This window comes from Centruroides sculpturatus, unplaced genomic scaffold (genome assembly GCF_000671375.1).
Source record: "Centruroides sculpturatus isolate CEXI.00-Female unplaced genomic scaffold, Cexi_2.0 scaffold67, whole genome shotgun sequence".
Lineage (NCBI taxonomy): Eukaryota > Metazoa > Arthropoda > Arachnida > Scorpiones > Buthidae > Centruroides > Centruroides sculpturatus.
Window position 1 is genome coordinate 578,257 of NW_019384305.1, and position 14,151 is coordinate 592,407.

General features: G+C 28.6%; 1 long non-coding RNA gene across 1 annotated transcript in view; it reads left to right on the plus strand.

The window, feature by feature from the left end:
- Positions 1–7,644, plus strand: part of LOC111618746 — a 23,890-nt gene extending 16,246 nt beyond the window's left edge. Inside the window, exon 3 of the long non-coding RNA XR_002755637.1 lies at positions 7,520–7,644. This is a non-coding gene — a long non-coding RNA (uncharacterized LOC111618746). The remainder of the gene's footprint in view (positions 1–7,519) is intronic.
- Positions 7,645–14,151: the final 6,507 nt, after the last annotated feature.

The window sequence follows — 14,151 nt, forward strand, 5'->3', positions numbered from 1 at the left end:
TATATTTCTTTTTTTTTTTTTTTTCTTTCTTTTCAGTGATTAATTACAAGAATATGATTCTGTACATATTTCTCATAGGTCTACTATATATATAAATTCATATCAGCATGTCGCTTCATTTTATAAGTGCCAACGAATTTTAAAATACTCAATTATATTTAATACTCGAGCAATTTAAAAGCTTATTTAGGAATATTCTTTTGTTTTTTATTTATATTTTGAGATTACAATTTATATGTATAAATGTTGAAGATCATTTTTGTATCATGTAAAATTATGATTTCTTACCACGTTGACAAAAGAATCAATTTAAAGTTTAAATTAAAACATTTTTGAAAGATAATTGTCTTTATACATTTGATTATTAAATAGCTTCAGCATTGCTAATTTAATATAAAATAACAAATATGCTTCCTTTCAGGACTTCTAGATTGGGTGAAAAATTACAAATTAGGCTTTTTAAATTTATCTTGCTGCTTGTTTTACCAATCTGAATTGGAATTGTTAAAATATATTTACAGATGTAAGAATTGTGATGCTATATAGAGTAGAGAAGTGTAGATAATAATTAAGTACCATGTGCTTTTATTTGTTTAATTCTTGTAAATAATAGTGGGCTGATTTTTAAGTGATTTCAAGAAAGATTTCTGTGAATTTTCTTAAAAATCGTCTCCGGTAACTTGCTTTCTTTATCGAACATTTAACATTAAAATTGGTATCTCATTTAATCTCAGAATATTAAAATATGTATTATAAAAATATATGAATGTTTAACGGAATAATATACAGCCTATGTCCACCCTGAAGTTCCATTCTAAATATTGGTGAAAGAATTTTTGAAATCGGATGAGTAGTTTCGGAGATTACCTGCTGCATACAAACTTACATAAACTTACATACATACAAACATTACCTCTTTATAATATTAGTATAGATTTACAAGTTGGTATATCAGGCTGGTTAAGCATTTTCTTTAAGTACAATTTCTTATCTGAGTTCGATGCTCTTTGTTATCCAACATGTGGTCATCACTTGGCTTGATTAACAAAGAAAATAAACACAAAAGTGACGAAATGAATGTCTCACTGAGTAAAACTGATTCCTAGATGCATTCTTACACGAAGTATCCAGTGATAGGAAAATCAAATTCTATTCGATGGGTTTGGATTGTCCTTTGCACACAGCAGTCCAATATACTATCACTCCTGTTGTATCATCACTATGATCTTATCTCATCTTCAGTCCAGCTGGGGCTTGAGAATCCAGTCTGATCTGAAGAATCGAAAGAAAAAAGGTCCTTCTTCATGTGGGACATGCACTTNTTTGCGAGGCCCTTGTCCTTTGTGCAAAGTATGTGAATTGAAATAGTAGGCACTTATTAATATTAATATATACTGTACTATAAATTAAATTTATTTTATTGTTATAACTAATAGCCAAGGATAAAATAAAAAGTTTTAAATATCAACTTTTTTCTACTTGGTTGTTGCGCGAGGCCCCTCCAAGAGCGAGGCCCCGGGCGATTGCCCTGCTCGCCACCCCCTAAGGCCGCCACTGGGTGTTGGTTCCTGATTTCTGAGCTCAGTGAGGAGTTGCCTCAAATTTCAAGGTCCACACTGTATATACCACTGATTCACAGTGTTAAAGTTTGGCTGAATGGCCCAGCAGCAATATTCTTCGACATGGGTATACAAAAGCTGGTGTTACGGTATGATGTCTTCCTGAATTGACAAGGCAATTATGTGGAAAAATAGGTCAAGACTGTAACTAATTTCTACAAGTAAAATGGTTTTGTTCCTCATTCTTGTTTTCTTTATTCTGGGTCAGTGGAGGTTGAAAAAAAATAACCTTTGTAAATGCCAAAAAGTTGTGAAAAATATAAATATTTTCATATATTTTTACTATATTTACTTATGGTTTTAACATTTTTGATAGATGATTTGCTTATGATTTTGTATATTTATATTAATATTTTATTCTCAATTAATACATTTCTTTTATTTTAGATTTAGATTGTCTGAATTACCAAATCAAGATCTGTTGCAGGTAGTTAGATAAATTACAAGAAGAGGACACTGTTGTCACCTACTGATTTTGATTGGCTTAGACATAGTGAAATTATATAAAAAATGAGTGGATAATTGTCCAAACTTTTTATCTAATGTACCGTACGTTGCAAATATTAGTTTTTGATGTTTGAAAATTCAAAAATTTGTAGCATGTAATTATAAGCTGTGATGGAAGACACATTCAAGAGTCATAAATAGCATAGGTTGTTAAATTGTCATTAATTGATGTCAAAATTGTTATTCTCCATGTCTTCCATCATGGTTTATAACTATATGCTACAAACCTTTGAATTTTCCAATATCAAAAAGTAATATTTTCAAGGCATATTGGACAAAAAACTTAGACATATATCTGTTCATTTTCAATGTAGTTTCACTATGCCCAAATTGATCAAAATCAGTGGTAGCCAGCCATGTCTTTGCCTTCTTAGATTATGTAATATTCTTATATAAGACAAAAGTTTGTTTGAAAAGATAGTTAAAGTTGTTATAATTATTAAATCTATTCATGTCATTTGATAAGTCTCAAGCATTAGCTAGAGATTGTAAAAATTTAACTTTTTTCTGAAATATTTATTTTTCTTTTATTCAATTCTATTTATTCTAATATTATTCAATTCTATTTTTATATCTATAAAAGATATTTTACAGAAGTCAGCTTTATAGTTTTATTGAACTAATTTCACTTTCAACTTGTATGCAAATGGAATAGTGTGGTATATGTAACAATAGAAATATTACAAAATACCTGCTTAAACTTTGAAAAAAAACTGATACTACATAATTCTAGCTGTGTGGTAGGAGTTTTTTTTAATAATATTGCCATCTTTTCAATGGTTTTAAACACACTGCCAAACAACAATTCCCATTAAAATTTGACAAATATAGGCATTCATCCCAAAACAAGATTTGAACTAGCAAAAGTACAAACCTACCTTAATATATTTATTTGTCAAATCTTGCCAAGCTGGGGCAAAAGTTTCTGGGGGAAAAGCTAAATTTTTACAATTGCTAATTAGTGCTTGAGACATATCAGATGAAATTTATATTCGATCTAGTAATTATAGTAACTTCAGTATCTTTACAAATCAAACAAACTTTCTCTAAATGTAAATGTTACCTAATTCAAAGTATAGTTCAATTAATTTAAGTATCAAATTATGTTACTTAATTCAAGTTATTTGCAACTACAGTATTTACAACAGATCTTATTTGGCTGAGAAAATCAAAAGATAATTTTCACTTATCAGGTTCATTTATAGTTTATCATCATGAAAATTAAGTATACAGTGTAAAGGAACAAAATAAATATGTCCAAAACTCACCTTAAAATTTTCCAAAAATACTAAAGATGTTGACATGAAACTTTGAAAATGAAAAATATCAACATTATTTTTATCATAAAATTTGTCTACTGTCTTACTGTTAAGTAGACAAATAGGTTTTAAATCATAATTTTTGATTAATCAGTTAGTTATAACAGCATTTTTAAATGCTTACAAAATAGAACAAAACAATAATTTGAAAATATTTACTTGAAAGTTGTTCAAAATATAAATAAAACAGTGAACATACCAATATTTTCTCACTCCTGTATGTGGTAATGTTTTTCAATGTGAATTATTTAATGAAAAATACATCATTTAATACATTTAGTAAATACTGTATTTACTTGTATATAAGACGAGGTTTTTATTCTTTTTCACTGCTTCAAAAACCTAGGTTGTTCTATAAGCGTGAGCAAAGGATTCTTTTTGTTTTTGCAATAATTTTTGTAAACTGTATATTTGCAATTTTTACTGGATTCTCATCTTCTGGTGTTTAAGAACAAGTATTTTGGCTGGGTCATTTGAATCGTTCTTGTGTATTGTCAGGAGTAAAGATGAATAGCAGTAAGAAAAGCAAAGCTTTTGAATTGAATTCCAAAATTACACAGGAGCCCAATATAAGTTTTAATTCATTCCCATGTGAAAACATGATTATATGGAAACCAGAATTTGGAGAAACTCATAAGTTTAATTAATTAAATTAAATTAATAAATTGACTAAGAATGAATTCGACTGTTAAGAATTGGCAAAAAGGGTTCCTGATTGTCCAGCTTTATGTGAACAAATTATGTTGTAGAATTTACAAGATTTTTCCTTGAAGTTTAAAATGCTAGTAATTTTTGAGGGACAATGTGTACATTTACATGCATTTGATATTTTATTTGTGATTAAACGAAATAAAATTAGAATTGTATTAATAAATCTAACTTTTTATTTTTATCTTTAAAGTCATACCTTGTCTTATATGCGAGTAAATACGGTAATTATTTTTGTAAATGTAATAACACAACAAAAAATGTAGCCTATACATTATATTTTTAATTTAAGAATATTTAATGGCTGTAAAATATAAATGAATAAAATAAAGAAGCAGCTTAAAATTACTTTAAAACTTTTTCTTTGAAAAAAAATGTAAGTATGGATTTTTTTAGAGCAAGTTTTTCACTCGGTAAAATTTTTTTCTGGGTATATTACTAGATTATGATATTTTTTAATGAAATAAATGAAAATGAATACCATATATGATATACAGGGTGTTTCGAAACTCATGGGCAAAAAATTTAAGGGTGATAGATAGAAAACATCTAAACAAGCAATTTTCACCATACAATGTATGGGCAGAGAGCAAGCAATGGTTCACCGCTTGCTCTCCACCCATGGTGAAAACTGCTTGTTTAGATGTTTTCTATCTATCACCCTTAAATTTTTTGCCCATGAGTTTCAAAACACCCTGTATGATATATATGAAAAATAAAACTGCATATTTCAGTTGCAAACATAAAATAAAATGATAAATCCTGAATTTTGTCCAGGAAATTTTTTTGCCAGTGCTTCAAAAAATGACTGGACACTTGTTGAAATGACAATTTTCTGCATGTTGCTATGACACAGCTAATATATATCATTATACTAGCAGACCCTGCCACATGTTGTTGTGGCTCAAAATGTATCTATTATAAATGTATAACACTTCCCCCGTGGGGGGGAAATTTTTCGAAAAATTTCTTCTTAGTGTACATTCTCTTGATTTACCCTATTAAAACGCAATCAAAAACGCAAAAACCCGCATCTAAAATAGTATAAATAGAAACAGAGTTCTTTACGGTAAGCCTTAATTAATCCTAACCATCTCCCTTCAGTGGGGGGAATTTCGACATGTATATTATATAAAAGCATGTGTATTCGAATACAGCGTTGTGTCAAAATTTCAAAGGAATCAGTAGGAACAAACGAACATTATATTTTTATTTATATAGATAGATAGATGATGATCCGCTTTAGTTCATTTTTACAGAAAAGCATAATGCCTCACAGAAAAGCAAACTTAGGGCGTTGTACTCGTAGTGCCATCTGTTGGACATAAAAGCCTTAATCTAGATTATATCTTTTAATTTATATGAATGTTTAACGGAATAATATACAGCCTATGTCCACCCTGAAGTTCCATTCTAAATATTGGTGAAAGAATTTTTGAAATCGGATGAGTAGTTTTGGATATTACCCGCTACATCCAAACTTATTTACTTACTTACAAACATTACCTCTTTATAATATTAGTATAGATGTAGATTAGGAAATTTATGAGTCAAGATTGTTTAATTTGTTTGCATCTTGTTGTAGGTAATGCTAATATGAATAATATATTATCATACCTAGAGATTCACAGCAGTGTTAGAAATTCTTTATTTAACTTTTATAACATGTATTGACTTTTTTACAAAAATTTAGGCCCTTACATTAAATATAACTGATGTACTTCACAATGTGTGCAATCCATCTCTCAATAAAATAACATGATTATACATAATGCCATTGATATTCAAATCAATGAATGAGGCAATTCTTATAATAGAAAATGTTGTTTTATGCTTATTTCAAATTAAATATTAAATTTTGAATGTAATAATTTCAGTCTTTTCCTATTCCTATTTCTAAGATACAATTTTGTAAACCCTAAATAGTTTAGTTCTTGCAGCTGGATAATGTATGGTACTTATTAATTTTTGGCCTTATACAGCATGTAATGGAGAAACAAATGCATAATTAGTATAATTTACATCAATCAAAAGCACATGAGCTAACGAGTATCAATCAAAAATAAAAACACTGATTTTTCTGAAGAGAAAAAAATTATGAGAATTTGAAAATAGGATGTATAGTTTTCATTTCAATTGCTTTTCCATTCAACTGTAAGAACAAATGTCTACTTAGCATGTTTACAGTGCTTCATGTTAAACTTTGAAAATGATTACCTTTGTTGTTGTGATAGTGTAATTTTGATTCTGATCAAGGAATTTAATAATCATTGTAAATTAAAAAATTTCTTCAACTTTTCATAACTTTTTCCTTTGGGAAATTTTTTATTTTTTTTTGATTGATAGTCATTAGCACATGTGTGTTTGATTGATATAAATTATGCCATGAATATGGAGTTGTTTCTCTGTTACTTGCCATATTAGCCATTTTAAAGTAGACCATCACTGCTCTAAACTATTGATCAGTATAAAAAAATTTGCAAGTTGTGTTCTTCACGTTATTGTATATTTAAAAAATAACAATGACAGATATTTTTTCATAGTCATCTGAATGTGAAATTACTTTTTTTTAATGATATCACTGTTTTGTAATTATAGATAACAATTTTCTTTCATTAAGCTTGACAATATTTAATAAAACAAGAATGACAATTTTAATTTCTATTATATTCAACCTATTTCTCAGCATTTTCTAATCAAGATATTTTTACTTTTTTAATGAAAATTTGGACAATATTCTACATAAATCAATTGTGTATTAGAAACAAATAATGTACAGTCGACCCCCGTATAAGATCATTGATTATTCCGTTTTATATGAATTCCGTGTTGTACGAGTCACTTAAATTTTACAAATTCGTGAGCCGTTCACGGCCCGGTACATGTATTTGTAAAATCTAAGTGACTCGTACAACATGGAATTCATATAAAACGGAATAATCAATGATCTTATAGGGGGGTCGACTGTATTTCTAACAAATGCAAAATCTTTGAAAAATCTAGTATTTTTTTTTTTATTAATATCAGCAGATTTAAAAGGGATATTAAACAATACAAATAGAGGAACTGTCTGTTTTGGATAATATCTGAAAAAAAAGCTAATATTTAATACATTTTTGTAATAATTTGTATAATTTAATAGATTTGGAACAAACATAATCTAATATAATATTTCTTATAGCTATTTTCTTTTCATTGCTCTTGCTATAAAAGTGAAATACTTTATACTAGGTATAGCAAGACATTAGAAATGTATAAATAAATATACCCAGTTTTAATTATATAACAATTTTACCTTATCTTTTTTTACTTACACAAAGTTATCAAATGCTTGAATTATAAAGAATTCCTTATTAAAATTTCCAGAAAAATGATTACCGATATACAGTTGGCAATCTTCTCAAACATCCTGGGAGTTACACTATTTGTTCTAGTAGCTGTTTATCATTATGTATCTGTGCATCATCCAAAACAATCTGATTAATTTCAAGAATAAAACAGTAAGTAAAACTTTTTAATGTATATTAATATATAAAATAAGTAACAAAAACTATATTTTAATCTTTTTTTTTTTTTTTTCTTTCTTTTCAGTGATTAATTACAAGAATATGATTCTGTACATATTTCTCATAGGTCTATTATATATATAAATTCATATCAGCATGTCGCTTCATTTTATAAGTGCCAACGAATTTTAAAATACTCAATTATATTTAATACTCGAGCAATTTAAAAGCTTATTTAGGAATATTCTTTTGTTTTTTATTTATATTTTGAGATTACAATTTATATGTATAAATGTTGAAGATCATTTTTGTATCATGTAAAATTATGATTTCTTACCACGTTGACAAAAGAATCAATTTAAAGTTTAAATTAAAACATTTTTGAAAGATAATTGTCTTTATACATTTGATTATTAAATAGCTTCAGCATTGCTAATTTAATATAAAATAACAAATATGCTTCCTTTCAGGACTTCTAGATTGGGTGAAAAATTACAAATTAGGCTTTTTAAATTTATCTTGCTGCTTGTTTTACCAATCTGAATTGGAATTGTTAAAATATATTTACAGATGTAAGAATTGTGATGCTATATAGAGTAGAGAAGTGTAGATAATAATTAAGTACCATGTGCTTTTATTTGTTTAATTCTTGTAAATAATAGTGGGCTGATTTTTAAGTGATTTCAAGAAAGATTTCTGTGAATTTTCTTAAAAATCGTCTCCGGTAACTTGCTTTCTTTATCGAACATTTAACATTAAAATTGGTATCTCATTTAATCTCAGAATATTAAAATATGTATTATAAAAATAAAACATCAGTTAATATTTATATGTAATATTATAGTTATGAAAAAATTTAAATTATATTAATAAATTTTACTGAAAATGAAGCAGCATTTTAACTGGTTAAGTACTCTTATTTATTTTACATTATTTTCAAGATCAAAATGCTTTGTCTTTTGTTTGTTCTCAAATTTAGCATTCTGAATTGCTAAATTTTTCCTGTTTGATTTGAATTTTTTAATCTGAGAAAAAATCTGTTTTGACCTATGAAAATGTTAGAAGAGAATAAACTTTCTTCTTTGCATTTGGATACAGTTTGAGCAAATTCAATGGAACTTTACAGGGCTCATTCATTATCTTATCATTATCTTATTCATCATCTTATCAATAATTACTTATTGTCAGGGCTGGTAATAAGGAGAACTGAGGATTTTTCCCAGGGCCTGGAGAAACTTAGGTGCCCATAGTGCTTCCTACTTCTAAAAATTAAAGTTGTTTTTAATAACAAAAAATCTTTAGGACTTCTTTTTATCAATAAAGAAATACATTCTACATATTTGATTTATTCCAGGGCTGTGGAGTTTGAGTCGTGGAGTTTTGGTGTTTTAGCCGGAGTCGGAGTTGTCAAAAAATCCACCAACTCAGACTCCTTTTTACTTACCAACTTGTTATGTACAGTATATAAAACGGAAAAGTATTGGAATCGTGTCAAATTTGACCCTCCAAGATTTTTTTGCAAATCTACATGTTTGGTGACATCTCGAACCCCTCAAAAAAGTCAGTAAAGAGGAAAAATTAGCGCGCATGTGTGTGTTGGCATCTAATTTGTTTAATTTCTTTATTTTCTGTTCTGAGATATTAAATAATGTCTCTGAATGGGTAAAGTTTAAGAAATGAAAGGTGGCACTGTAGCTTGCGTATAAAGGGGCATTAATACTATTAAATTTTGGTTCTTAATTAAAGGTCGACAGGGTGAAGACATAAAAGGGGTCATGTGCCATATCTCTTAATGAATATTTTACTCGTTATTAGCGTTCAAAATTAAAAAAAAAATAAAATAAAACTCGTCCCTATCCTCAAAGTAAGCTTTTTAGCCATTTTATAATATTACAGTAAAACCCATTAAGATGTTCTCACCTAAGATGTTAGAATGTATATGGGGACATGATTTAGTTCAACCACTTTGATGCTTAATAACTAACTACTGTGTTAAACCTGTGTGTGACTCCGATTCTGACCACAGAAATTATTAGGCTTCAAACAGGGTGAACAAACTCATGCCCCCCCCCACACAGTCTAACATCCACACATACAGAAAAAACCTCAAATCTTTTGCATATCTCGAAATTTCAAGGTGTTCCTGAGTCCAAAAATGTAAAAATTTGGGAGGGGTCATTTTTTTAGTGAGCATTACACTTTTCCTCTGTTATATATAACAGCCAGAAAAGTAAAAATTATCGAATACATATTTATATATTACTTAGAGAAGTCTTTTAGCTTTGGAATAAAAAGTTTCTATGCTCTATCTTTATTAGAACTCTATTTATTGAATCTTTTATTCTGAGGTCACGTGATGGCATCAGAATTTCCGAGTCTCTTTCGGTAACAAGTCCGCCCCTAGTCGGAGTCGGTAGATTTTTACGTGACTCCACAGCCCTGATTTATTCATAAAATAGGCAAATGGGACCTGCTAAGGGCATAAGTGATCTGCTCTATCCCCAGATGCCATACAAGATTACAACAGCCTTGCTTCTTATTGAATGTAATTAAGAGTTTTGAGTGCACTAAGTTTGAATTTTTTGTGTTTGTCTTGAAATCTGATTGGCTAGCCAATTACCAATTGGAGTCTGGCTACAATGAAAACTGACTAAAACATCAAAATATTTTGGGGAAAGCAGAGATATGTGCTTTTAGAGATAGTGAGTTCACATTTTGTGTGCATTAACATCAAGATGTTATTGGCTACTGAAAAGCTAGTAAGAATTTAGTTTATTAAAATTATGGCCAATGGTATTTACATTAAAATACATATAAATAAAATTTTCCAAAGCTATAAAATTGTCTTTTATTGTTACAAATACCAGTGACAACCAACAACAATGTTCAGTTATGAAGACAACTTTTTATTTGAGGTCTCCACAATAAAATGCAAAATGGATGAGCAATTATTTATTGTGATGTCGTCACAATGCTGGACTGCAATTTTTAATCATATTTTTAATTTATTTAATTTAAAATATATGCTCTCCCCTCCAATTAGTAGTGGCTTGCCCCTATATATCATACTTTTGCTTTAATTAACAATAGAATCGTGATGTTCATCTATTTACTTTCAGGGGAAAAATTGAAATAATGTTACTTCTGGTTTGCATCGGAAGTTCATATATAATTAATTGGGCCTCCTGCCCTTAAGGTTTCCATATATGGTCTCGGATATCATCTATCTAACTCCATTCTTAAGATTAAGGAAAGACGGACAGATGGACGACAACAGTAGGAATTTATTGGGCTACAATTTGAAAAAATTGTAGCCCAATAAAATTGTCCTCATGTAATTAACAATAAAGTCCATTAAAATTAAATCTTGGCTGACAGTATATAAATAAAATTTATCAAAGACAATTTTGTAGCTTTGGTAAGTTTTATTTATATGTATTTTAAGAATTTAGTTACTAAGAGAACACTTAATGTTTATGAAAATGAAATTCAAACATCAAATCTTGCAATTAAATGAAATTTTTCCTGAATTCAAAAACAGAAAAGATTGTATGTGAATCTGTTTAAAATTTAAAAAGCAGTTAAGTCATGAAAAAATAATATTCTTGATATTTTGTTATTCAAATACAAAATTTCTTTAAGAAATTTTATTTATATCACATCAATAATCAGTTAAAAGGCTACTCCATTAATTAGAGTAATCCTTTGTTTGTTGAATCAATTGTTTATTGTATGAAGAAGTCGCAATATATCACAAATTCACTTCAGTTAAATCTTACTTTTTTCCTATATTAATCTGAATATTTTTTATAATTAGAATTTTATGTACAGTAAAGTCATAATCAGTAAAATATGATATAATATTTTGGTTGTTGTTATGTTGTATATAAATAATAATAATTGAAACATTACATGATAATTTCGAGATATTAGGAAGAAAACAGTAGCATAAAAAGTATTTTGTGAAATCAAAGGAAGTTTGTGAAATAAGGATTTATCTACAGCTTCAATGCATTTAGCGCACAAATTTATCGTCGTTATTCATTCTAAAATAATTCATGTAAAAATACTTAACAACAAAATACACTAATAGTCTTTAATGTAGAAATTTGTTGGCTATTTGAATTATGTCCTACAAATCTTAACTTTCTGATATTAAAAACACAATAAGACTTAGCAGGTTGTATTCAAGGATGCAATTCAGTCAATAAGTGTTTGAGATAATCCCCGTCTTCAGAATTCATGTAAATTTGTGCCCATCCATGCCCCATTCACTAATTACTTTATAGGATATACAAATTTTTTTTCATTGACTAAGTCTATAACTTAATAAACAGTGCATAAAAATACCTTTTTCTCTTACTGAATAGTATTTTATATAGTTATTGATCTAGTCATTTATCTAAAGCATCTGATGATCACTTGGGGCATGCTTCACCACTAACATAAATGATTTGATATTTTATTTAGGAATGCTTTTTGCTAATACTCTTTCCTTGTGTCTATAAGATTTTAAGAATTGATTACTTTCAATTAATAACAACTTTAGTCTGTTTAAAGGCTATTTCTGGATACTCGATTTAACTAAAAGTTTTAGTTTCAATGAAATTAAATTTTTCATATTAAAACAAAGTACAAATAGAATTACAAAATTGTATTCAATATAGTGTATTGTTACTAATCCAAACCAATTTTGTTTATTTTTCCATGAAATTCTCTAGTTAAAAATTTGTAAAACTAATATATACTACACATTTTAATGTAAATATAGCATAAACCTTTTTTAATCCTTTATAAGCTAGGAGACCAGGACTGTGTTCAGTAATGTAAATGTTAAGTAAGAAGTCTAATTGGCTATGAAGGCAAAGCATTGTTCTGAGTCAGTGAATCGGCCAGTTCTATTTTAAAATAGCGGAAGAATTAAAAATGGTTATTCGTTCATGCATCACAAGCAATTTTAGTATATAAAAAGTATGCTGACTGAACTTTAGTGTAACCCTGATTATCCAAGCCAATGTGGACCGATGCTAACTTGAATAAAACAGATGGATCACTACTGTTGCCATTGTGGGTCTAGCCAAACTCATGATGGGCATGAATAAAACTCCTCTTAGTGCTCACAGGATAAAATGAAGAATATGTAAGCTATTGTAAAAACTTGAAGTCCGGTAAATCCAGACATTTACCATTATTAGTAGTACAGTCCGAAATCCTTAATAAAATGCCACATTTTGGGCTTTTACCAAGAAATATTGGTAAATGTCCAGATTTTCCAATCAGCTTGTGTAATTTTTAATGACGACATAAATACATTTATCATACTTGTAACCCAAGAAGTTTAAAAATTTTTAAACACCTTTATTCGAAGATAACATTCATTAATTAACATAAACACCATACTGCATAAACAAAACATTTAAAAAAAAAAAGTTTATCACAACACATTTTAATTTTTATTACTTGTATGTCTGTAGTTTTTAGCCTCTGGGTTAACAAATCTAACAGCCACTGCCAAACAAATACTCCTATTTTATTTGTCGAGCTCTGGTTATAAACACTAAGTAATAGTAAAATAGAAAAAAATTTATAACTTTAAACAGATTTATATGAATGATAATTCATGTGTTGATAGAGAAAAGTTACTTGTTGCAACAAGGTTGATTGTTGTGCAATTCTACGTGTCATAATAAAGATGATGTTTTTGTTGAACACTTTTTAAACCCTTGAACTCCAATGAAAGATAGTGTATGAGAAGTGTAAACTAATTTCTTCTTTTCCTACTCCTTTGATGATCATATTATTTTCTATGCACTGTATAAATTGATTCCTAGTATATAATGACTTCAGTTTTCTGATCTTAGTGGCTAATTGATGAAATTCATCATCATCAATATTTATGACCACAGCTATTATTGATTTTGCATCAATGTTTGCTCGGTCTACATCTGGTACTTTGTTTCTTAATTGTTTAACTGAAGGTTTGGAATTTTGTTACAAGAGGCTATTTTCATTTTCTTCACTTGCATTTCAAGGCGTTCTTTAGCAGTCTTTCGAAACGGCATCACTTCAGAAGTCGGAGTCACGTCACAGCTCCCGGGAGATAACGGCAGTCCGCCATCTGGGTTTCGAACAACGTGAAATGCTGCTTCCTTGACTGCTTCAACTGTATTTTCTTATCGATGACATGCAGCTTTGTTCTCTGTACTTTCTAGCTGGATTCTTATTTTAAACTTTTAATAAATTTAAAATAAAAGTACAGTAATTTACCCTGTTATTAATCCACAACTGTAAAGCTATTTGACTTCGAAAAAAGAGGGAAAGAAGTTTCTATTTACTTCCAGCACTGTACCCACATTGGGAGAGAAAATCAAAAATATAATCTTTGTGAGTTATTAAGGGTTCGCTTTTAAACTATCCGGATAATTTTGAAAATAGAAATGCCACAAACACTATTGTGATGACATGCGCCATGTAAAGTTTGAAAAAGAAGTA